The sequence below is a fragment of the Sebastes umbrosus genome, chromosome 14 (genome assembly GCF_015220745.1).
Source record: "Sebastes umbrosus isolate fSebUmb1 chromosome 14, fSebUmb1.pri, whole genome shotgun sequence".
Taxonomy (NCBI): domain Eukaryota; kingdom Metazoa; phylum Chordata; class Actinopteri; order Perciformes; family Sebastidae; genus Sebastes; species Sebastes umbrosus.
Window position 1 is genome coordinate 12,275,176 of NC_051282.1, and position 25,699 is coordinate 12,300,874.

Below are 25,699 nucleotides of genomic sequence, written 5' to 3' on the forward strand. Positions count from 1 at the left end.
CACATGGACCAGATAACAGAGCAGTGGACACTCACTCACTGTGGATTCATGTGGTCAGCGCTGGACAACCAGTCTGACAAGGAAATGGTTTTATTTGACTTTCCATCACTGGTGTGAAGTGCTCTAAAAGTCAATCAATATACCATAGTGTAAAAAACTGCATATAAGTTAAAGACTTTCATTCAAAATCTCATCTAAGTATAAGGGCCTACAGAAGTATTACCAGCAGGATGTAGTCTACTTAAAGTATCAAAAGTAGTACATTAATTACAAATTAATCACACATTTTTTTTATCTGTTCAAGATGTACCTTAAAGGGACTGTTTGTAACTTTCAGAAATGCTTGTTAACGGCGACACCTGTGGCCGTTAAGTCAACGAAAGTCAGCGTCGGGCTCGTGCTTGCTCGCTCTAAATAGACATGAACGAGCATCGCTCAAAACAGTGAGGCGACACACGTCAGCTAAAAGCACAATATTAATCTATATTCCACCTGCTTGGCAGTAATGTTAGCTGACCAGACAAAGGTCTCTCCGTGAATCAGTGCTGATCCTAGTGTTGGCTTTTCCTGCTTCAGCCTCCCGACCGCGGTCGGGGGGATCAGGGAGACACCGGGGTTTTGGTCGAAGACGATAACGTTTCTCTCTGTGGAGCCCCGTCACTTCACAAGACACGGGAAACCTCTGTTGGTCTGGATGAGCTGCAGCATTTATTTCTGCACAAACGTCCACTGTACATTCATTAGATATTCTCAGAGCTAAACTAACTCTTCTGCAGTGTGTAGTGTGCACGCATGAACGTCAGGTGGAGCGAGAACGCGCGCGTTGTGTGATGAAGGCAAGCAGGCAGAGGAGCGGTCTGAACAGCGTAGCATATGCGAGCGCGCATGGGGAACCGACCCGGTAGATTTGTACGTGTAATAAGTTACAAACAGTCCCTTTAATCACACATTTCTTTTATCTGTTCAAGATGTACCTTAAAGGAAGATTTTGTCAAGTATTTAATACTCTTATCAACATGGGAGTGGGCAAATATGCTTGCTTTATGCAAAAGTATGTATATATTTTGTATTGGAAATCAATTAACAGCACAAAACAATGACAAATATTGTCCAGAAACCCTCACAGGTACAGATACCAATGGATTCCGTTGGTTTACTAGTTTTATATGGTATCGGTATCTTCACTCTATAGATTTAAAACGGAGCCCTCTATAACCTAAAAATCGTAAGTTGCGTTAATGCGTTAAGTAAGTAAAAGTAAAAGTACTCATTCTGTAAGAAAAATGCCCCCATGACCCCTACTGTATTTTATTATATCTGACATTGTAGGATTGTGAATACTGACTGTTGTAGCTGGTTTTAACTACATTATATACAGTTAGAATTCGGGTCGGGTCCTCCAAAGGGTCACAAAGTAACTCTGAGGGGTCATGAGATGATTAGTGAAGCATAACCTGGCCTTCAGGTAACGTAAAAATGCTCAAGGCTCTCTCTAGAGCCAGTGTTTGGTTCGTCCGTTCTGGGCTACTATGGAGGAGCAACATGTAGGACTCCATGGAGAGGACCCGCTCCCTTAGTAGATATGAAAGGCTCATTCTAAGCTAATGAAAACATGATTCTTAGTTTCAGGTGATTATACACTAATAAAAACATAGTTATGAATATTATATTCCATTACTGTTAATAGATCCCCCGAAATGTTACGCACTGGTCCTTTAATCTTAGCCTGAAAAGTAACTGGTAGCTATAACTGTCAAACAAGTGTAGTGGAGTAAAAAGTGCAATACATCTGAAATGTTGTAAAATATAAAGTGGCAAAACATTGAGAAACTCAAGTAAAGTACAGTACAAATAACTCAAAACTGTAGTGCAGTACTAAATACATGTAAGTGACTATATTGTTAATCCTATGAGCTATTGAAAGCAGTGCAGTGGTGGCATGTAACTAACTGTATCATAGAAACACTTTTAGGACATTTATAGGCCTTTACATCAAGCATGATTTCTTTTCTTTCTTGCCACATACACTCTGGCAACTCCAGAAGTACTCCCTGGGGTATACGAAGAAGGAATCACTAGTCTATTGTACTGATTTTGTGCCAATTAAGAATAAAAAAGGCAAGAAGAGAGCTTATCTCGTGTGAGGAAATTCATTAGCTAAGCCTTGGAAGGCATTTATCCCAGGTTACAGTGTCCTGGATTATTACTATCATTCCTGGGCTATGAAGTAAAGGAGAGCGGCACGGCTTATCTCCTTAGCTCACTAGATACGTTTAATCACACAGGGCTGTCTTACTAACACCAAAAAAACTGCAGATTTTTTTGCAGCAGTGTGCAATAGCATTTTGACTGACTCTCCTCCTCACTTCTAATGCAACCTGAAGAGTGAGTCTGAGCCAAGAAGAGGAGCCTCCTACTCTGCTTCCCTTCAGAGTGCTGCTGCTGCTGCTGATGGCATGGAGTACCACCAGCAGGCTCAATTTCAAGAGAGAGGAAAGTCAAGAATACTCATGAAATACTTTAAGCTGAGAGCTAGAAACAGCCATGAGTGCACATAGCAGAAGAGCCTGCGCTCAGAATACATGCCACCTGGTCATGCGAACCAACACTGCAGACACTAACTAATCAAGTAAATCTAACTTCTATGAAATACAGTAGTTCTCACATTTAATGAGATTTAATGATTGTGCCGATAGGGAGCAGCAAGTTTCACCTGCTTTAAAGAGGACATATCATGAAAAACTCACTTTTCAGTGCTTATGCTCACATTTGTGTATCTGGAGTGCTTACTGTACCAACCCACGAACTATGAATTAAGACAATGCAATTAGTTTTTTGTGGGCTGCCTAGATCAGATTCAACAAACCATTCAGATTTGGCTCCCCTTCCTATGTCACATGCAGGCTCATTAGAATATATAATTCACAGTTTGAGAACTGTCTTTGCAAAGGTGCTGCATATTTTTCTCGCAAGCCAATCAAAGCAGACTGGGCTTTTTCAGGAGGGGGTCTTAAAGGCACAGGCGCTAAAACAGAGCGTTTCAGACAGAGGGTGAATACAGGTATATTCAGATAGACAGTATGAGAAAAATAATGTGTTCTAGGTGAACATTTACATGCTTTAATGTTCCAAAAACACATGTATGATCCCCTTTAAATCAGCAGTGGGTAGAATTGGAGCAACTATGATTAAATAAGTTATTTTTATAAAACGGTCACTATATCCTGTCAGTAGTGCATGAGACAGGTAATCTGAAAAAAATCATGTTCCTCTGTGTCCTCCGGTGCTCCTAATGGCATCTTCAAGATTTTACAGACCGGAGGAAAACATCCAATCAGAGCCGAGCTGGAGCCTTGCCGTCTCTGAGCAGCTGTCAATCACTCTCGATCAAACGGTCAAACTAGGCAGCGCTGATCAAATATGAATCAATATTCTGTTACTTTAATGCCTATTTCTCGACTCAAATGTTTCCAGAAACATCTTGTAGTGTACTGTTTAGCTGTAAAATGAGAAAGTTTGTTGAGATCAGTTGAGGAAATACCAAGCAACGCCCACCACCAGCTGGAGCAAACATTTTCATTTTCAGTTTGCGAGTGATTGACAGCTGGATCCATTGAATGAACGCTCAACAGGAACGCTCTCTCTCTAGGTTTTCTAAAGCCTGAAAACAGAACCACGAGGAGCTGCAGAAGTCTAGTTTTCTCTCAGAACACTTACAAACACAACACAATATGCTGAAATGTTGTAATGGAATTTGTGCCCAATGATGCCAAAAACATTCTGCCTACAACAAGTTTAAGCAGTGTGATATCTACGGTACCTGGGGGACTTCTGTAGCCAACACCCTGCATGTAGATACCTCCAGGGACGGACAAAGACGATCTCACTCTGTTACAGTGACCCTAAACAAAATGTAAGGCTCCACTCGACCAGGAGGAACTACTGTACATAGTTAGTCCTCTGACATCCTCTTCTCCTGCTTAAATCCATATTTTTGACGACTACTCAGCCACAAGAAACCCAAGCCATATAAATGGTATTTTTCACAGTCATTGACAGCAGAACGGAGTTGTGATGAAACTACTAAAAAGCCACCAACTGGAGTATTTCCATCGTTCTACTCTAAGGGACTAGATGAAACATACAACTTTTTACCTTCTGCAGTAAAAAAAAAGGGCACCTCTGAGCTGCTGCCATCTATCAACAGCAGAGCTGTGCATGTTTGAGAGTTTGTGGCTAAGCAATAATCACCTCTGGGTTTGGTCTCCTTCTTATTTTGGCCTCACTTTCAGTTGTTACTTGATGCTATTTTTAGAGCAATTTTGCACTTTCCGTTCCCGGTACTTTATAATATTTCACTTAGAAAGATGATTTCTCCCGTGGATAACACCGACATCTAATTTCATATCAGTTCTTCTCTCACTATGTAAAAGGAGGTGCACCATCCCAAAGACATACAGTAGATCTATTTCCTTCCTTTATGTGTGGCCTATATTTTTTTTGTCTTTGATGTGAGGGAACATCTCATTCAAAAGGACAACTCTTTGAACATTAATGTGGTACCAACTTTAAGTTATGATAATATAAACAAAAACACACAGCAAGGTGTATTTCTTCCAGAGTGCTGCAGCAGCACACATAATTAGATCAGTGTTGCTGCGTGGTGCCCTAATATTTAAGTCTGCCTATAAATTGAGAGGTAATTTGCTCGTGACGCTCTTCTCTTTAAAAGAGGCAAATGTCATTCCCAAAGATGAAGTAGGCAACGGAGACCATCTGGTCGTCTGAGTCATATATGCCGTCTGCTCCGGGAACAAGCACTCCCTTAACTAAAAGAACAATGCAGTAGCACTGTCACACTGCCCTGCCATGGCTGCTGTGCTACAGTAAAATACCACCAGAGGAAAGAGTATACAGTAAGTACATCACACATGTAGAGCATTTACTACGAGGGGTAGGGGGAAAACAATCGATACAGTGTAGTATCGTGATATTTTGCGTGGCAATATATATCGATTTTTTATTATATAAACTATTAACCTTTTAACAATCCAACAGTATCATATGAAACTAGAAAACCTAATGAATCGATTAGTACCATGTCATGGTAGCTTGTCGGGTAGAATGCTAAATAACGCTCCAAAGTTACGCTAAATTTTGGCGTGGAAAAATTTAAATGGCCATTTTCCGAAGGGGTCTTTTGACCTCTGACCTCAAGATATGTGTATGAAAACTCTGAGAAAAACTAATGAATGAATAAATAAATAGATAAATGACTCGATAAATAAATAAATATGCTATTAGCTGTACCAAAAATAATATTAAAAATAAATGTAGTCATTAATTAATTGATATAATGTGACATATATTGAAATTTTTGTTTTAATTTGCTTCCTTATTTATTAACCTTTGTATTAATACCCTTATTTATTTAGTCTTCTGTTTAATTTTCTCTTTTATTTATTTTTTGTATTTTATTTTTTATTATTTCTAAATGTATTTATTTATTTTTTGCATAATTTCTTCATTTATTTTAGCATTTATCTTTTATTTATTTTATATTTATTTTAAAATGTATGTATTTATTTATGTATTCATTTGTTTTTGCATGCTTTTCCATTTGCATTTCACCCCTTATTTATTTCCTCAAACTTATTTATTTATGTATTCTTTTCCTCATACATTTCAAATGAGGGGGCTGTCAGTCAACTTGTGTCATGATGAGGTTAGCGTGCATGACTATACATTAGCCAGCTATAAGATCACAATAAGATCGTATCGTGACTTAAACATCGTGATAAAATTGTATCATGGGGCCTCGTATGGGCCTATTTACTACAACATCTAAACTCACATGTAATACAGCACAATGATCAGCACAATCAACTCTGTATAATGACCTGCCTTGTATCCGGTAGGTGTGGTGGACAGTGTAACCACCTGACTCAAAATGCCCACAACCACAGACAGAGTGACTAAATACGATGTTCTACAAAAGTTTTTGAAGGTTTAACAAGACTATCGCCTCCATCAGACCTAAACTGACTTAAACCGCTCCTGTGATGTGAATTAGTTTCAGCAGAAAAGAAACAGAAGGGGTTGAGTGGGCGAGTTCTGGCTTCCACCAGGTCCCAGATTATGCAGGCCCCATCTGAGCTGGCAACAACACATTCCTTGTCAATGCCTTTAATCTTAATGCAGTTGGCAGAGGCCTTGTGCTTTCTCATAGATTCCAGGAGCTTGTGAGTCCTGGGCAGGATCTCCCACACACGAGCAAAAAACACGCACACGCACCTGGACGGAGAAGAGACAGCCACCGGCTTAACAGCACTCATGAGGCTACTGACACAGCACTCCCTCCAGAGACTGTGAGCCCAGGCTACGGAGCTATTTCTATTCATGCCCTATTTCATCCACAACCAGTCCTACTTTCACTGTATCTCAACTGTTATCATGCAGCAAGAAACCAGCTCACATTATAACTGCGGCAGTTATGCATTTCATTCCTGTCTCACAGGCCTGTAGTCTAATCATGAATAAGTCCCCCGGTGAGTTTATCTCTCCTCCCTCTCCCTCATTATTCTCCTGCTACAGTATCTCAGGTGCTGGCTGTCAATCCCAAAGCTGTGGGTCGTGTGAACAGGAAGCATCCTCTGTCCCGTTCCAGCAGTAAACACATGAATTTCCCATCATTGTTTCTAATTACTAACAAAACACGAGTCAGCATCTGCACGCTGAGTGAAGAAGTGAAGGATGAACTGCAAAAAGGCCGTCACATTCAGAGGGTCCTACGCTAATTAGACCGAGAGCTAGGGTTAATGAGGCTTCCATCTATGAGAAAGTCTGTAGAGCTGCAAAAAGCTCTGCAAGTAAATGACATGTAATTGTCAGCAGTGCCACTGTAAAGACACCACATTACTTAACTCTGTTGCTTTTATAATTTAGGAAAATATGCTTTTCTAGTTTAAAATAGTACACACAGGCTGACAATCTATCATAATAGAAGACATATAATACTTATGCACTTACTCTGCAACTTCACATGACTTGTGTTATGGCTCCCTCTACTGGTTAGTTTTGAATTTGACATGCCACTCTTTCTATTTTAGTGAAAGCTGCTAAAATCAAAAAGGAATAAATAAATAAATTACTTGATAAATAAATATGCCATTAACTGTACCAAAAATAATATTAAAAATAAATGTAGTCATTTATTAATTGCTAAAATGTTACAAATTGATATTTCTGTTTTATTTTGCTTCTTTATTTATTTACCTTCGTATTAATTCCCTTAATTATTTAATCTTCTGTTTAATTTTCCATTTAATTTATTTATATATTTATTATTTTTTTAAATTAATTCATTTATTTTGTATTTAATTTTGTATTTATTTTTGCATTCATCTTTTATTTATATATATTTATTTTTAAATGTATGTATTTGTTTATGTATTTATGCATTTATTTACTTCTGCACAATTGCACCCCTTATTTATTTGACATGCCTGTTTTTCTATTTTAAAAAAAGGAGTCAAATAGGACAAAATGACAAATGAGTATTTAACAGATGACCGGGACATTGACAACATGCCACAGAACCAGAACTGTCACAGTACACGAGTATCTGTTACAAATGACAGGCCACATTGTTCACACTGTTCTGGATGTTTGAGATGAATTTGTACCTTTATGCAGGTGAAGATTTCTGCTGAATCAGCAGTCTACTACCACCTGGTACTCTGACCACGCACCAGCTCCTGCTCCTCCCAACGCACATTGCCAGTCGCACACTGTAGCAACAACAAAATGCAAACTACTGTTAATCTAGTTTTGTGCTAATGATTTCACATGTACAGCAAAGTTATGTTGGACTTCATAATGAAGTTCATACTGTAAGAGTAAAGTTAGTGAAAAGGGATTTTGCAAGGCCATTGTTGCAACTTCAAGCTTTGGTTAAGCCATCATCTGGAGGTAACGGTGTGAGGAAACACCAGCTAATAAATAGCATTGCACCAGCTTATTGGTGAAGTGAATCAATTAGGCTGATAATGTCACAGACCTACACCGGTTGTTAGATAAAGCAACACGCAATGCTATCAACATGATGAAAACAACTTTGGTTAGAAGTTTTTAAGCCAGGATATGATGTGAAATTTCATGCACAGCACTGTTTGGACTTTTGAGTGATATACAGCCAAACTTTTAAATACTTAATAGCTCATAGATTATCCAGAAAAGGCCATTTAATTCCCTATCAATAGCATAAATGCAGTTCATACTGTGTAGGCAGAAGATTGTTACACTACTGCTTTTTATAGGCCATTCTCACAGCAGACATTTTTATTTGTTATAGTAGAAAAAGCACGTTACTAATAATATTAACGATGGCTCTGTTTCTATTCAAGTGTCCCAGTATAGTACCAGTCATCTAGAGATGCAAAGATGAATCTATTAATCGATTAGTCGTCAACTATTCAATTAATCGCCAACTACTTTGATGATTGATTAATCAGTTTGAGTAATTAATTTTTTAAGAAAAAAAAAGTCAAAATTCTCTGATTCCAGCTTCTTAAATGTGAATATTTTCTGGTTTCTTTACTCCTCTGTGACAGTAAACTGAATATCTTTAAGTTGTCGACAAAACAAAACATTTGAGGACGTCATCTTGGGCTTTGGGAAACACTTTTCTTATATTTTATAGATCAAAAAACTAATCGATTAGTCAAGAAAATAATCAACAGATTAAACAACAATGAAAAAAATCATTAGTCGCAGCCTCACAGTCATCCAAATGCGACAGTGAACCAGCATGCACAATACCAGGACCCTGAAACTGAAGCAGCTAAATGGAACTCAGCCTTGATTCATTTTATTGTTTACACCTGTACTTTTCCTACTGTGACATGTTATAATGCTTCCTGTCAAAAAGCGCCTATTAATTGAAATTGACAGTCATGTTGCCCCTCTGATCGCACCTGAGTCAGCAAGCAATGTAGAGCAGTAAAGCAGCAGTTTTTGTCCTATATAATTCAGCATTTACCCTTTAAAACTGTGTCAAAGGAACGGTCTGTGATCCAATGAATGAATATTACTAAGGGGACAACCATCAAGACCCTAAACTGAGTTTTCCAACAAGACAGAGACCCCTTTCAATATACAGTTAAATCAACACTGAAGTGGCTTCAGAACAAGACTGTAGGAGTCACTGAGCAGCACAACTAAACCAAATTAAATTCCATTAAACATTTATTGGATGATGATGATAGCTGCTATCCAGCTTGGCTGAACATGAGCTAATCTGCAAGGAAGAAAGAGTGAAGATGCAGCCAGGGACGATGCAAACTCTCCTCAGAAAACTTGAAAATATTGATCAGTGCCACAGGTGCTTCCACAAAGTGCTGGCTGCCATTTGTCACCTAATATTTTACAAAATATCAAGCTTGAATAACACAAAGTGCTTGCACCATTATGTACTTACCAATGCCTCAGATTCTTTTTCAAGACTTCACCTGACACTTCATCCCCAGAATAATGAGCTCCCAGGAGACCCAACTGTTGGTCTGATCAGCGACGCAACATCTGACAATATAAAGAATCAATATATTGTATTCGTGTATTTGTGAACAGTGAATACAACATCTTATATTCACTTTAAACTGACAAAAAGACATTAAGCTCCACGGCCATGTTTTCCAGCCTCAGAGCTTTGGCCGTTGAGTCAGAAGGGAAGCCAGATAAGATTCACTGCTGAATTTATATGAAAATATATTTCACACATTACATGATGCCTCCTGTCTAGCTCATCAGATACAGTCTCGGAGGCTGCAGGGCTAATGCAGTGTGAACCAGTTAGACAGTATCATGTCATATCGGCTTCTGAGGATATAGTTTTCACCTGTCAAAGCAGCTGAGAGGAAGGATAAAGTTTGAAACACCTAGTGTAAGACAGCATATTTGGTATAGCTGACTGACACACAATTAATAGGAAGTAGAGGTAGACTGATTAATGGTTTGGCTGATTAATGGTTTGACTGATTAATGGTTTGACTGATTAATGGTTTGGCTGATTAATCAGCGCCGATAGGTCGTTTTCTCCCGCCCGACACATGGGGATGTACATCACCGTTTTGCAAAGAGGCTCCATACACAAAGTCAAGGTAGAGGGAGAAAAAAAAGGTTATATCTCGAATATATAAGGCAACACAATCAGCTCTTTTTCCCAGATAAACTACAGGCAGACAGGGAGGAAATCATTCACTGTTACTTTAACTTACCAATTTGGCGTCCTCTCTCCCAAATAATCCAGCCATGTAACTATCAATTCATGAAAGGAAATCGCACACTGAAGGATCCTCCTTACCCCGGGAATATGCACGAACATTAATGGTTTGTAAGAATGGCGTTTAACAATGTAACAGGACACGCAACAGAAGTAATCCTGGCCAGTCATAAGCCACAGAACAGCGCATTGCTTATTGTAAATGAATAGAACATATTCCAACAATGTAATCCAGCAAATCACACTTCAGGATATTCTCTTACTAGTGATTAAATTCTGAGTGACAAAAAATTATTCATTAACAACGGCTTATGCAAAAGTAGCCAACTGGCTGCTGCAGAAGTAAAAAAAGATATCGGTCGAATAAACGTCTATCGGCTTTTTCCTGCTCCAAACTATCATTATTATATCGGCCTTTAAAATTCCACCATCGGTCGACCTCTAATAGGAAGAGCACAGAAAAGACATTTATGCTGTACAAAATTAAAGTTTTTTCAGACTTTTTTTGTGAATTACATGATTTTACATTATCAGAACTCTAAACTATTAAAATTAAATAGGGGAAAATGTCCTTTTGGCTAACCTGGTAATAACGCACAGATATTATGTGCTTTATTTTAAGGGGTCACAACCTACACTGAACTAAAGGATGAAGGACTTAATATGATTCAGTAACCAGCAGGTTGTGGGGGAAACGTACAGTAGATTTGTCTGCAGCTATAACAATTCAATTCTCAAGGCAACTAAAAGTTGCTTATTATCAGATATATATAGTGTATTTTTATTTTTAATTTTATTTTTCTAGGACAAGTTTCTTGTGTGTGTAAGCACTTTACATAAAATATTGTTTTTTTATGTATATATATATATATGGATACAGTATATGTGTGTATATGTTTGAACAGGAATATTTCAAACGAAAACATTGGAAGGACCCCTGATTTGTCTTTGTGTTCAACTCTTCGGCTTAACTCCTGTGCTTGTTTTATGCATGTCAGTGCCCTAGATGATAGGGTGTACTGTCCTAGACCTTTAACAGATTATCATTAGTTATGTTTATTTATTTAATTTTATTTATCTATTTTTTATTTAATTTAATTTTTTTACTATGATTATTTTTATTTTATTTGTATATTTGTGTGTATTTATTTTATTTATTTATATTTATTTTTGTACACTATTTTTTTTTGAGTGCCCTCTGGGTATTGTCATGGATGGGATATCTATCAGTCCAAACATGTTTGTGCAGTGGATTGTCAGAGTTGTTAACAATTAACAAAATTCAGAAATAAACTCTGTTTAAAAAAAATATATTGTTTTTTGTGTGTTTTGTAGGCTATAAATAAAACATGTCTCACCTTGCACCACTGGCTTGTTGGTCTGACGTCATTTCCGTCAGTTGGTTAGCATCTCTTTTTAATTAGCCTAATTAGCCTAATTTGACCTGTCAAACATGGAAACAACGTCGACATTAAAGGGTAGGTTATATTAAGCCATTAAGTACAACAGTAGGCCTGTTTCACGGTGGACATTTTGGACATGTCGCAGTTAGAGAAGCAACAGGCTGCTTCAGGTTCAGGGAACATCTCAGCTCCAGTATATTATCTTGTATATTATCTTAATGCTAATATACAAAAGGTCGTCTGACAGACACTTCATGTGATTTAACTACTATGTCAAGTCAAAATGTCTGCTGTTAAAAAAAACATTAATTTATAAACGCAACGTTGAAATCTTAGTTATTATTAAATTAGCCTTTACGTAAACGTTATGTTTATACTTACAATGAGTTGGCGACTTGTTGCTCAACTGTCGACCTGTCTAAAGTGGTCAGTACCTCACTCATCCAATGCATGCTGGGATGTACAGTAGGACAGCTCCTACACAGGTACAGGATAAATACTAAATACTTAATCAAATGGGTGATTCTAAACATATGCTGTACTTCCTAAAGTATAAAGAATGTTTTTAGAGTCCAACATGTACAGTATTTTGAATATTGCATGTGCTTGTAGGGCAAGGGCATGTCAAAATGTACTTAAAAAGAAATGTATATGATTTATTTGATATTTTTGTTTGCAGGATGGTGCTGGATTCCCCTTCACTTTAAACAAACCGAGAAGAATGCATATAACAGCAGACAACATGAGGGTGAGTCAACATTGTCCCACAGATTTAGATATTAATGCATAATTAGACAGACTTTTCTGAAACAGATGTATCAACCCCGCTGGGTACTGATCTATTGGCTGCATTCCCCCATAACTGACCACATCAGCTGTGTTCAACACTTTAGTATATCCAGTGATGGAGAGTTACTAAGTACATTTACTTAAGTACTGTACTTAAATACAATTTGAAGATACTTGTACTTATTATAGTATAGTAGTGGCATGGCATAGTATTTCCATTTTCTGCTACTTTATACTTCTACTCTACTACATTTCAGAGACAAATATTGTACTTTTTACTCCACTACATTTATTTTATAAAATTAATAATACAAAATATAATCAACAAATACATTATGATATATTTAATTGGTCTTTATTGATCCCTTGGTGAAATTCACAAGCTACCCGGCAGTGTATATCATGAAAAATAAGCTCCACCTTTACCAGCTACAACATTAAAGTAATGTTCATTTAATGCATCAATAATTATACTGTATATATTATTGAATAATTAGAATTCAATAATATATATATACAGTATATATATATATATGTATAACCTTGAAATGGGCCATTCTACATAATGAGTACTTTTTGGTACTTTATGTACATTTTGATGTTAATATTTTTGTACTTTTACTTAAGCAAAATTTTGAATTCAAGACTTTTTCTACACTATGGTATTGCTATTTTTACTTAAGTGAAAGATCCATGTACTTCTTCCACCACTGAGTATATCATATCATTTACTTTCTTTTTCTTTAAGTATTCTTGTTCAAGACTGTAAAACTTCCAACCCACATAATGTGACTTGAAACGGACACATTTGTGTTTCAGCTGTGTGTTTGTCATGTAGTTTATTTGAATTTAAACTGATGGCACAAAAGCCAAAGAAAACTTCCATCTTAATTCCAGGACAATAAGATCACATTAAGGGACATTTCATTTGATATGATAAAAGCCAGCTGATGTCTTTGCGATACATTTCAACAGACCCTCTATTTAATACTCTGTGTTTTGCATAATGTGTCGTGAATCAGTGCCCTGTGACACTTCAACAAAAGTGAGGTTCATGCTAGAGCAGGCGCTGTTCAGAGCCACCCGGCACAAAGGTCTTTATTGGGGTCACATTCAGCTCGGCGGACCACCCAGCTGTGCGGGCGGTGGAGACACATTCATGACTATGTAGCCCGAGCTTTGCCCTCATGACAAATGAGGAAAAAAATAGTCATAATTCTCTGTTAGACATAAATGACCTGTGGCACCTTCGCTGAAAGAGTCTTCAGTTGCACTCTGCAGCTGACCTCCGGGGTGGCATCTTAGCCGGGTGAGTTATGCCAAACATGAAAGGCACAAAACTGCAATTCAAAACGCCTTTTAAAGTTCCCTGCGTGAAACATTAATCTTTGAGTTAGAAGCATGACCAAAAAACACTGTCTCCCTTTATGCGCATCAGTTCAAAAGTAGACCTATTGTTCCCACCCGTAGATCCATACCACTTCTGCCCTGCAGAGGGCAGTATTTAGAAGAGAATGACGGCAGAACATTACTGCATATGGAAACTCCTCTTGGAAATATTACTGGGCTCCATGAGTGAAAACCACAGAGGTGGCCCAGAATCATCATGTCGTAGGCTTTGGCACAGCTGATCCTCTAATTATGAATGACATCGGGTAAATTGTTGTAATTTGCGCTGCTAGCTCGTCAGAGTCAGTCCAACACAGTGGTTTGTCTTGAATTGCAGGATATTTTATTGACCACCAAAGCATATCCATCTTTATTATCATATACGAGTGCAAGAATCCTATTAGTTTAGTGTTTTGTTTGGGAAGTTGAGTTTCAAGCAATTCAAATATTTAATCGCGATTAATTGCATGATTTTTCATAGTTAATTGCAATAAATCCCAAATTAATCACACATTTTTTATCAGTTCAAAATGTACCTTAAAGGGAGACTTGTCAAGTATTTAATACTCTTATCGACATTGGAGTGGGCAAATATGTTTGCTTTATGCAAATGTATGTATATATTTATTATTGGAAATCAATTAACAACACAAAACAATGACAAATATTGTCCAGAAACCCTCACAGGTCCTGCATTTAGCATAAAAATATGCTCAAATCATAACATGGCAAACTCAACAGCTGTCAGTGTGTCAGTGTGCTGATTTGTCTACGACTTGCCCCAAACTGGATGTGATTATAATAAAGTGGGCATGTCTGTAAAGGGGAGACTCGTGGGTACCCATAGAACCCATTTTTATTCACATATCTTAAGGTCAGAGGTCAAGGGACCCCTTTGAAAATGGCAATGACAGTTTTTCCTCGCCAAAATTTAGCGCAAGTTTGGAGTGTAATTTAGCCTCCTTTACGACAAGCTTGTCTGACATGGTTGGAACCAATGGATTCTTTAGGTTTTCTAGTTTCATATGGTGCCAGCACTTCACTATCTAGCTTTAAAACTGAGTCCGCTATAATGTAAAAATTGCAAGTTGCATTAAAGAAATTAGTGGCGTTAACACGTCATTATCCCGTTAACTTTCACAGCCCTAATGTAAATCAAACAATATGTGTGTAGACAAGTGCAGAAATGTAATCAAAACTTTGAAACTGAACCTGCACTTATTGGATTTTTCTCATTTTTTGAAGTCTGTAAGAGGACAATGAGAGAGCTAAAAGACACAGTGTGAGGTCTCTCCAAGCACTAATAAAATTATCCACGCTTGAATTACCTAAGCTTTCCCCTCTCTAATACTTGAGTTCAAAACCAATTTGAGAAACAGGGCATTAATTGAATATTATTTCGTACAACCCATTATTCCAGTGTTTAGGCCTCTACTGATGTGTGGCGGCGTGGCGGCACTTCAGTGTGGCCGCGGCCTTTAGATGTGCCTGATTGCCTCAGCCGGTGTTAGCACAGGGCTAATTGGATAAGCTTCTAATCTTCACACCATCTCCACACTGCTGGATCCTAGGTGAAGGATTACACAGATACCCACTGGGTAAAAACATTTGTTGAATGCACTTAAACCTTGTTTTTCTTACGGGGAAACATTATGAGCTGTTGTTTTTTTTAACACATGTCTGATTTTAACAAACAGATTGTGGAAAAAGCAGGTGGCTTGTGGAGGTTTTTATTTGTAGTCTCACCATTTTGTAAAATCATCAAAAGATGTGATGGGAGATTGCAGACAAGACTTCTAAAATTTAAAATAAGTGTAGCAGGACATAAAGCATATACTGCATGTGTTGACAGCTCTGCTATGCACTCGTATCACCTCTGTTTATAAAGAATTTCACATGATGTAGTAGCAGCGCACAGCTATGTTTTTGCAAAACCACAAAATAAGATTTTCCTGATTTCCCCTCACTGGCTGAGCTCCACTCTTTAGATGAACATTCACCAGCAGCCATTGCTGACAAAACACAGAAATGTTTACGCTGGAAAATCCATGCACGAACAACACCGTGATCCATAACTGTGATTACGTCCACAGCGTGTTCTCAGAGAGGGTTTTGTTATTATTACAATGCTTCAGACTCCTACTCTCTAAATTACAGATGTGTTTTCAAGTTAAAACACTATGCACAGTAAATTACTAAAATGTATACAAATTACATTCAAAAGATAGTAAGTATACTGGTGGCCAGGAATGCCATGCTAACAGCTTGAACCAGGATATCCTCGGGTGGTGGCTCCACTCCGTGTCACCCGTTTGCTGGTGGTGTCCTTGTGAATGAGTGTGCAGTGAGGAAGTCCATCTGAAGTAAGTCCAAGTACTAGTTGAGACAGAGTTACAGCAGAGGCAAAGTGAGACCAAACCAGGCAGTAAATAGTCTACATGCCCTTCCAAAAACAATACGGCTAGGTGGCCCTAGTGATCGCTGGGTTATTGTCTGGTATGTGCACCTCCAAATGTAAGACTGGCAATATGTTAAAGCTCTATGGTGCAGCCCAAACACATCTCAAGTGTTTCTCAGGGGTAAATGCAGATCTGTTTTTTTGAGCTCTATGCTGGAACCTGCAACCTGCACAACAGAGAAGTGCATTAGATTTTGACCAATAACGCACGGAGGTCTGGAGCTTTACACTGGAATTAAGTCTGTTGGTCTATTGGTCCACCACTTTGGTCCAGACTAAAATATCTCAGCCACTATTGGATGGATTTCCCCTAGACTGTATATAAGAAGTGGACGTAGTCACCATGACGTCACCCACTGGTTTGTGAACTTTTGAAGCATACTGCCCGTCGCCATCTTGTTTTTTTGCAACCAGAATTGACACGAGAGGGTGGAGCTAAGTACAACCAAACGCTGAATAAGACATTTTTAGGCGACCAAAATGTTATAGTTAACTTTCTATTAGGGCTGTCAAAGGCGATAACGCGATAACGCGTCAAAGGCGATAACAACGCGTCAAATTCGTTTTAACGCCACTAATTTCTTTTAGCGCATTAATGCAATCGAGGCTGAATTTTAAAGGAAAAAATCCATTGGCACCAACAATGTTATATTAGTTAGTCGGGAAGGAGGTTAAATAACGCTCCGAACTTAGGCTAAATTTTGGCGAGGAAAACCTGTCATGGCCATTTTCAAAGGGGTCCCTTGACCTCTGACCTCAAGATATGTGAATGGAAATGGGTTATATGGGTACCCACGAGTCTCCCCTTTACAGACATGCCCACTTTATGATAATCACATGCAGTTTTGGTCAAGTCAAGTCAAGTCAGCACACTGACACACTGACAGCTGTTGTTGCCTGTTGGGCTTGAATTTGCCATGTTATGATTTGAGCATATTGTTTATGCTAAATGCATACCTGTGAGGGTTTCTGGACAATATTTGTGATTGTTTTGTGTTGTTAATTGATTTCCAATAATAAATACATACATACATTAGCATAAAGCAAACATATGGGCCCACTCCCATGTTGATAAGAGTATTAAATACTTGACAAATCTCCCTTTAAGGTACATTTTGGCTAGAAATGTGCGATTAATTTGCGATCAATCAAGATTAACTATGGACAATCATGCGATTAATTGCAATTAAATGTTTTAAGCGTTTGACACTTGACATCGCTACTTTCTATACAATCTGACTTCTTTTTGCAACCAGAGGAGTTTCCCCCTGCTTACTATTAGAGAGAATGCAAGTTTAAGGCACTCCTGCATTGGCTTCACTTTTGGCATTATTAACAGATAACCATGATCCCTTTCATGTAGTGCCATCATCAGGTCAAATTTAAAATTGGTCGAAATTTGGTTTATGACCAAATACCTACGAAACTAGTGACATTCCACAACTTTAACTTTTATTAGAATCATCACATACATACAGGTACATACATGAATTATGACCTCAGCATTTAAGCATTTAGGAGCAGTGGGCTGCTGCTGTACTTCGTGTTTAGTGCAAATTAGAACTAAATGTTAGCATGCTAACATGCTAAAGTAAAATGGTGGACATTTTAAACATTATACCTGCTAAACATCATCAGGTTAGCATTGTTATCATGAGCACGTCAGCATGCTTACATTAGCATTTAACATTTAGTACAGCCTCATAGCCTCTAGCATGACAGCAGACTCTTAGTTTTAGAGAGGTTTAAAGTGGTTGCAATCTGCAGCCTCACCACTAGATGTCATTAAAACCTACACACTGCTCCTTTAAGCCAGCATCCAGCAATGGCTGGAGACAAATCAAATATTTTCAGCCCATACTCAAGTGCTACAATATGTGTGCCTGTGACTTTGTTTGTGTGTTAGGATATGAACAACTGCAGACATAAAAATTTATGTGTGGCACCATGTTTCCATTAGTGTGTTTACGCTGTGTTTGTGCGCGGAGGTCTTTGAGGTATTTCGGGAACATACCGTAAACTTGTCATTAATGAACATCATTAGAGACTCTATTGTTTAAGACGTAGCAGCTTAGGTGCAGCGAGGCATTGCAAAAGAATGCAAGCCCAAGTTAATCTCCTCCGCTGCTTTCCTTGGCGTTGGCCAGGCCCACCACAACGCCACAGCCCTGGAGGACGGCGTGATTACAAGCTGCTATCTCGCTAAATAGGGCTCTCGCTCCTATGCAGAACAGCGATGACATGATTAGTGTTTTCCTGCTCATCTAGGCCTTGTGAATGGGGATGATGACAGCTGTATGTGGCTGAGGGAAACAGCGCTAGATTGTTCCTCAGTGCCTTTAAACATGACAACACCTACCACAGAGATGCTTCTTGGGTGAGCCACCGAGATGAGTGTGAGCAGAATAACAGCAATCTGTCTGCATTCCCTCATTATTTAGTTGAATTTGCGGTCTTTGGTATCAAAGGGTTGCATGATGTTTGGAGGCAAATGAAGACAAATTGTGTGGTCCTGTGGAGTGATGGGAGGAGTGTGAGAGGAGGTTATCTAACATCTAATGTGACGCAGATAGGATCATGTTTTCTTAGAAAAGAAAAACAGACTGCTACAAGAATATGAGTAGAACACCAGGCAGGGACAGCTCTAAATTACATTATAAACAGCTGAGTTCAAATTCTTTAAAGGTGCTCTATACGATATTCAGAGCATTAATATAGCAGCAAACATGTATTTGCTATGTAAAGATATAGAGGAGTAATGTCTACCTGAGCAGAGAATGAAGTCACTCTCCCTCTGTGTGCGTTGTAATCAGAGCTTCTCTGTGCTTTATTGACATAGCTGGGCATGCGCATGTTCGTGCATGTGAGCGTGCCCCACTAGCTAGCTCACTTTGCTCATACAGCGGTTACAGCTGATAACGCTGTCCTGACCGGAGGCATGGTCGCAGAAGCGTAGCGCCCACCCTCCAGCAGGGCCGGCTTAAGGCATAGGCCATATAGGCGGTTGCCAAGGGCGCCACCTTCTTCTATTAGCACCGTTAACTACAAGCCACCAGCTCAGCCGCCGCCATGTTGAGAGCCGTGCGGAGGCAATATAAAATGCACCCAATCTCGCATTTAGCACCTTTAAACAAACCTGCAGACATTCTTTAAATAATGCCAAATAGTTTGCCCTTTGTTTTACACCTCCTTCAAAATGTCAAGCTCTCATAATCTGCCTTTGCTCTATATTTCATATCTCCTGTTAAAAAAAGTAGCTTTTATGGAAAATGTTACGAGGCTTTCCATTAAAAGAAGACCCCTGTGTGCTACAGTATCCTCGTCCCTAACACCTGTAGAAATATTAAAGGGAACTTTGCACTCCATTAAACATGAGGCCCCAGTGAGGAAGTGGCGGGTTCTGTCATCAGAGTAAATCCTCGATGTGCGGGAAGGCCTTCACCCAGAAAAAAGGCCTTCCCTGCGCTGGGATCTGCCACAGCGTGAGTTACTGGCGCTCTCCTCCGTCCTGCAGGTGCTGGTTTGTGTAGCGGAGAGAGCTGCATGGCGAGAGTTGGCGGAGGTCACTGGAGGGGGGTTCTTGTAGGGAGTGAGTGATGTTCGATCTAAACGGCATGTACAAAGAAGTCGGAAAGGAAATGGTTTTGGCCTGAGCGGTGAGGAAAAGGGCTGTTAACAGTATGCTCCAATAATATTTCCATTAACGACTTCTCATTAAACTCCCTCTGTTTTCAGCTGCTAGAAGAAGCTCTTAGCTCCCTGCATTACACCACCTCCATTTCATTAAATATAAGTGCTGGGGGTCTTTTATAATATATAACCCTCTCTATCATACAATTTTTCTAAGTCACGTTTTCCTGTTGAGTGGATGAAATGTCTTTACAGTATCAGTGCGGTGCAGAGGTATTCCATCCCAGGCGAGATTTGCTCTTGTTATCTTTAAACTCCAGAGGTTACACTGATCCATAAATCACCTGGCACACAGTGTCTAAGCGTTCCGGCTCGACCTGCCTTGTCCGACGGTGGATTTATGATTCGCGGGTGTAGCATGCGAGCGCCGGCGCGGCCTCCTCTGGGCTCGCGGGCGCTCTCCTGTGCACTTGTGTACATATTTAGAAAAAGTGTGGGGTGGCTGAGTGCTGTTCTGTTGTGGGTCAGACCGCCTCATGAGCTATCTGCTATTATAATGCTGCTGCACATCTCTGGCTGCATAATGAGGTATAACGCTAAAAAGCTGAGCTGCAGCAATTCTTTATAAGTGGGAAGAATCAGCACTAAAAGACTTCCAGACAACTAGAAGCACAACAACGATTAGTTGTTTGGTCTATAAAATGTCAGAAAATGGTTAAAAATGTCGATCAGTGTTTCCCAAAGCCCAAGATGACGTCCTCAAATATCTTGTTTTGTCCACAACTCAAAGATAGTCAGTTTACTGTCATAGAGGAGTAAAGAAACCAGAAAATATTCACATTTAAAAAGCTACTTTTTTTTCTTAAAAAATTATTCAAACTGATTAATCGATTATTAAAATAGTTTGATTAATTTAATAGTTGACAACTACTCGATAAATCGTTGCCGCTGTAGAATGATATATGGACATGACCTTGATCATTTTTACGTTATCGACTTATTGTATGATATTTGGACATGACCTTGATCATTTTTACGTTATCGACTTATTGTACGATATACGTACATGACCTAGATCATTTTTATGTTATTGACTTATCGTACTTTATATGTACGCAACCTTGATCATTTTTACAGCTTTGACTTGTCATATAATATATGGACATGACCTCAATCATTTTTACGTTATCAACTTATCGTACGATATATGGACATGACCGTGGTCATTTTTACGTTATCGACTGATCGTGCGATATATGGACGACCTTGATACATTTTACGTTATCTGCATATCGTACGATATACACACCTCTCTGGCTGTTTTAACGAGATACAACGCTAAAAGCTGAGCTGCAGGAATCCTTTATAGGTGGGAAGAATCAACACTACAAGACTTCAGGACAACTAGAAGCACACAGATAATATGTAGAGCTGAAACCTGAGAGAGGGCTGGGTGGTAGAAGCCGTGCTTGAGGGTCTTTTTTTCAGTTTCACATTCATCTTGTGAAACTATGTGCTTTCAACAAAGCTTGGCAAAGAGGTAAATAGCAATAAAAGGGGATTGGAGTGTACATGTTTCCCTTGCCAAGTGTTGGGGAAAAAAGATATTCCCTACATTGAGCGTCTGGCAACGGAGCTTTGGCTGGTGATGTCATCTCCAGGTCCACAGTTTCTGTTTGTTTCACCTCCATTATATGTGAAGGTTCAACAGACCTGAATCTCTTGTGGTTTCTACCCTGAGACACATTTTCCCTTGTTTGGTGTCCAGTCCAAGCCTTACAAGGCTTTAAAAGAAGAAAAAAAAGGGGGCATATACAAACTTCATGCCTCTCGGTGACATGTCTGTGTAATTCCATTAGCAGTAATACCTCCTCTCTAGTGCCATTCATGCCTCAGGGAATTTGGATCTGACATGTTTATTAGCCTGGCAGATATAACGACATGCCGTTCTCTCCACTGGCAGAGATGGCAGCTAATAGCAGATTGAATGGAGAGCAGAGACTTGGAGTGAAGTAGTGTATAACAAGCAATGGGATGATCGGTGATCAGGCCCACAATGGCAAGAAGTCAGTCAGTCTAAACTAGGCCTGTCCCAATAATGACATTATCGACTTATTGTACGATATAGGGCTGCAACTAATTATTTTCATTGTTGATTAATCTGTTGATTATTTTCTCAATGAATGAGTTGTTTAGTCTATAAAATGTCAGAAAATGGTGAAAAATGTCGATCAGTGTTTCCCAAAGCCCAGAAAATATTCACATTTAAGAAGCTGGAATCAGAGAATTTAAATTTACTTTACTCCAACAGATTAATCGATTATCAAAATAGTTGGCGATTAATTTAATAGTTGATAACTAATCGATAAATCGTTGCCGCTGTAGAATGATATATGGACATGACCTTGATCATTTTTACGTTATCAACTTATCCTATGATATATGGTCATGACCTTCATCATTTTTGCTGACCTTGATATTGGCCGTTGTGTTTACATACGTGTTTTATTTACATAAAACCAACATCTTAGCCAACAAGATGCCAGACTAAATAGGGTTTTCCCTAAAATTATAAGACTTGGACATTGCGCAGACATTGTACATTTTTGTTTACAGAGCCTGAGAGTCGATTTTATTGTTTTGGTTGTGTGGATTTATTTAATTTGTTTTATTTATGTAGAATGTTTTTTTTTTCACATTCCACATCCAATTTAAAGTTTATTGTTCTTTGACAAGGTGTACTTGCATTATTATGCTATTATATTATCATTATATCAGTGGCATAAAAAAAAGACAATAAAATATTTTATCGCAATTATTTCTGGGACAATATATAGTCCAACAAAAGCAGTTATTGTGACAGAGCTCGTCCAGACTGAAATATCTCAACAGCTATTTAATGGATTACCATGAAATTTGTCAGATATTCCTGCTCCCCTCAGAATGAAATGTAATAACATTCCAATAAATATTCATCTAGCGTCATCAGATCAAAATTTCAGTTTGTCCAATTCTTTGGTTTTTGACCAAATACCTGGAAAACTAATGACATTTCCATCAGCCTCGGCTGTACTTTGTGTTTAGTGCTAATTAGCAAAATGTTATGTTAACAACATACTCAGCTGCTAACATGCTAAGATGGTGAACTTGGTAAACTTATACCTGGTGAACATCTTATACAGACATATTTATATTTATTCATCATGGCATGTGATAAACAATTTGATCAAACATGAATCTGACTAACTATCCACTGCAATTGATTACATATCAAGCACGTTTCATACATTCAAATTTCCATTAGGTTCTGACCTGAAATGAAACTAATGGCCACCTAAAGGCTGCAGTGATGCACAGTAGGACTCAAACTTCATACCAGGATAGAAAGAAAACAGTGGAGCCTTCCAGGATGATTGTATCTGGTTCTTCAATCAGTGCACTGCAATGTGTAAAGCTTTCAACAGCTAACGGTGCCATTGTGACATTTAATTCCTATGGTGGAAGTACAGCACATTTACAAGTCCTACCCACGGTGTCAGGAAGAATTTGTCCTCTGCTGCGTCTGTGAAATGTGTGTGTAAGAGGATGTATGTTTCCTGTCAATGAAGAGTAGTCTTCTTATTTCCTGTGTGGATGTTTTAAACTTTTCTACACAAACATTTTCATTGGCCCCAGAACTGATTTTCACCACAAAAAGCTCAGACATGCCAGCCGTCGTGTTTCCTCAGCTGGTGGATAACCTACGCTCCTCACGCATCTCTCCCTCTGCCATCAATTTCCTCCTCTCTGCATCCTACTGGCCCATCTTTCAGCACTTGACTGGGCAGTCAACGTGACTGACTGTGGCACACAGTCTTTGCAGAGAGCTAAAGTCAAACTAGATCAAATGTGATGGACAGGAAAGAAAAATACACTCTGAACTAATAACAGGGTTCCAGACTAACTTTTGGTTGGCCTAACTTTTTCATTTAGGTCCACCAGCACATAATTTAGGTGCACCCCAAATTTTTCACTGCACATTTTGGCGCCACAATAATACATTGCGATGATGTGTTGGGTCAGGATTAGGCATTTTACAGGGGAGACAGTTGATGGAGCGGTTTTGCCAAATTCACACCAGGAAGCGGCGAAGTGCGGCTCGCCACAATAATTACATTTTTCTGCGGCTGGGAGGCGTTTTCATGTATTTCAGGCGGGAACACATTTTTTCTAACATAGGCCAACATGTAACAGGAGTCACAGGATCTGTTTACTGATTGTTTGCGGATCCTCTGGCCGCACTTTGCCGCTAAAAGTTCAACTTTTCCCAACTTTTGTTTGGCCGCACTTCGCCGCTGAATTAAACAAATGCACCTTGCTGAGCTCGGGAGCGCCCGCTGCAGCTTTTCATAGACATCGCATGGCAGTTTGCCGCAGGCCGCATTTCGTCAATGCTCTGGTGAGAAGTCAGCGTTGCCTCCACCGATGATGTCGGTCTGGACTGGGTCATTCAGGGTCGGGAACAGGTGTAACGGGCACCGCAGCATTTTTCTTGACAAAAAACGATCAATAGTTCTCTTCATTTTGGATTACCGGTATGTTTTATGGTTGTGATGTCACTCGAGGGGGAGTACAGAGTGCGGTTTCACACATACACACATGCCTGGGGAAAAAGAATAATGTTATACACCAACACACACAGAGGCAGACCTGCTAAATGTCAGGCCCACCAGTACAACCAATGAAAATGTTGAGTCGCACTTGACAGATTTTTTGGTCGCATGCCCGACAATCAAATGTTCACACTCTGGAGTCCTGAGTAAACCTTTTTTGGCTGGACCGCAGAGGGCCAGCTCTACAAACGCAATAGTCTGTCCCTGAGTGAGTGAGTAACTGAATGACTGAGTGATGATGTTACACGATTGGTTGGCCTAGTGTTGGAGTTTCATCATTGGCCGTTGCTCTTTCAAAATGAAAAGGCGGGAACAGTCCTTTATGCAAATGAGCCGCGCCAGCAGGTGGAAATGTACTGCTGGATTTAACATTATAGACATGACCACTGACTATTTGTGTAACAATTTAGCCACAAATTCACAGACTGACCATAGACTGTCCAGACATATACTCGGTTTTGATCGAGTCTTGCAAGCTTCTCGAAACAAATGACTGTTTGCTAAACTCCTCCTCCGAACACTCAATAGATTGATTCCCATTTTGGAAAATACGCTTATCCGCTTTCTTGCCGTTGTGGTTTTACGGAGAGTTACTGTATGTGCAGGACAGTAGCGCAGTAACTTCCCTTATTTCTTACAGTGTATTTGAACACACTTATATTACTCAAACCTCTAACTCTAACATCAAAGCCCACCTAGACACCCACCTCAGTGACCTCACCCTGTGGTTGCCTCACTGTGGCCAACTACGTGGCAGGTTGGAGATGAGGAAGCCAAGGGTGAGAACAACGGTCTGAGTGGGATACTTTGAAGTTCCCGCATGCTCTGGAAACAGGGCAAGGAATCACCTGCCATAAAGAAAGTGTGCGTAAGCGCCGAGCTATTTGTTCTGGTGCCTGGGTGGTTATGGGTCCCCGGGGAGGGCTGGCCCGGGCCCCTGTGAGATCACATCAGTGCGGATCGGGCGGGAGTCCACCCGGAGGTGGAACTAATGGGCCCATGTGTTCGCAGACACTTCTAAGAGCCAGATGCTGGGAAGAGAGACGTCCATCGAGTTTTTCACAACACCTCCCCTGGAGAGAAGAGCGGGGAGCCCAGT

General features: G+C 39.4%; 1 long non-coding RNA gene across 1 annotated transcript in view; it reads left to right on the forward strand.

Annotated features, from left to right (window-relative positions):
- The first annotated feature begins 11,681 nt into the window (after window positions 1-11,681).
- The window catches only part of LOC119502294, an 85,716-nt gene continuing 71,698 nt past the window's right edge, over window positions 11,682-25,699 (forward strand). The window contains exons 1-2 of the long non-coding RNA XR_005210039.1: window positions 11,682-11,757; window positions 12,362-12,430. This is a non-coding gene — a long non-coding RNA (uncharacterized LOC119502294). The remainder of the gene's footprint in view (window positions 11,758-12,361; window positions 12,431-25,699) is intronic.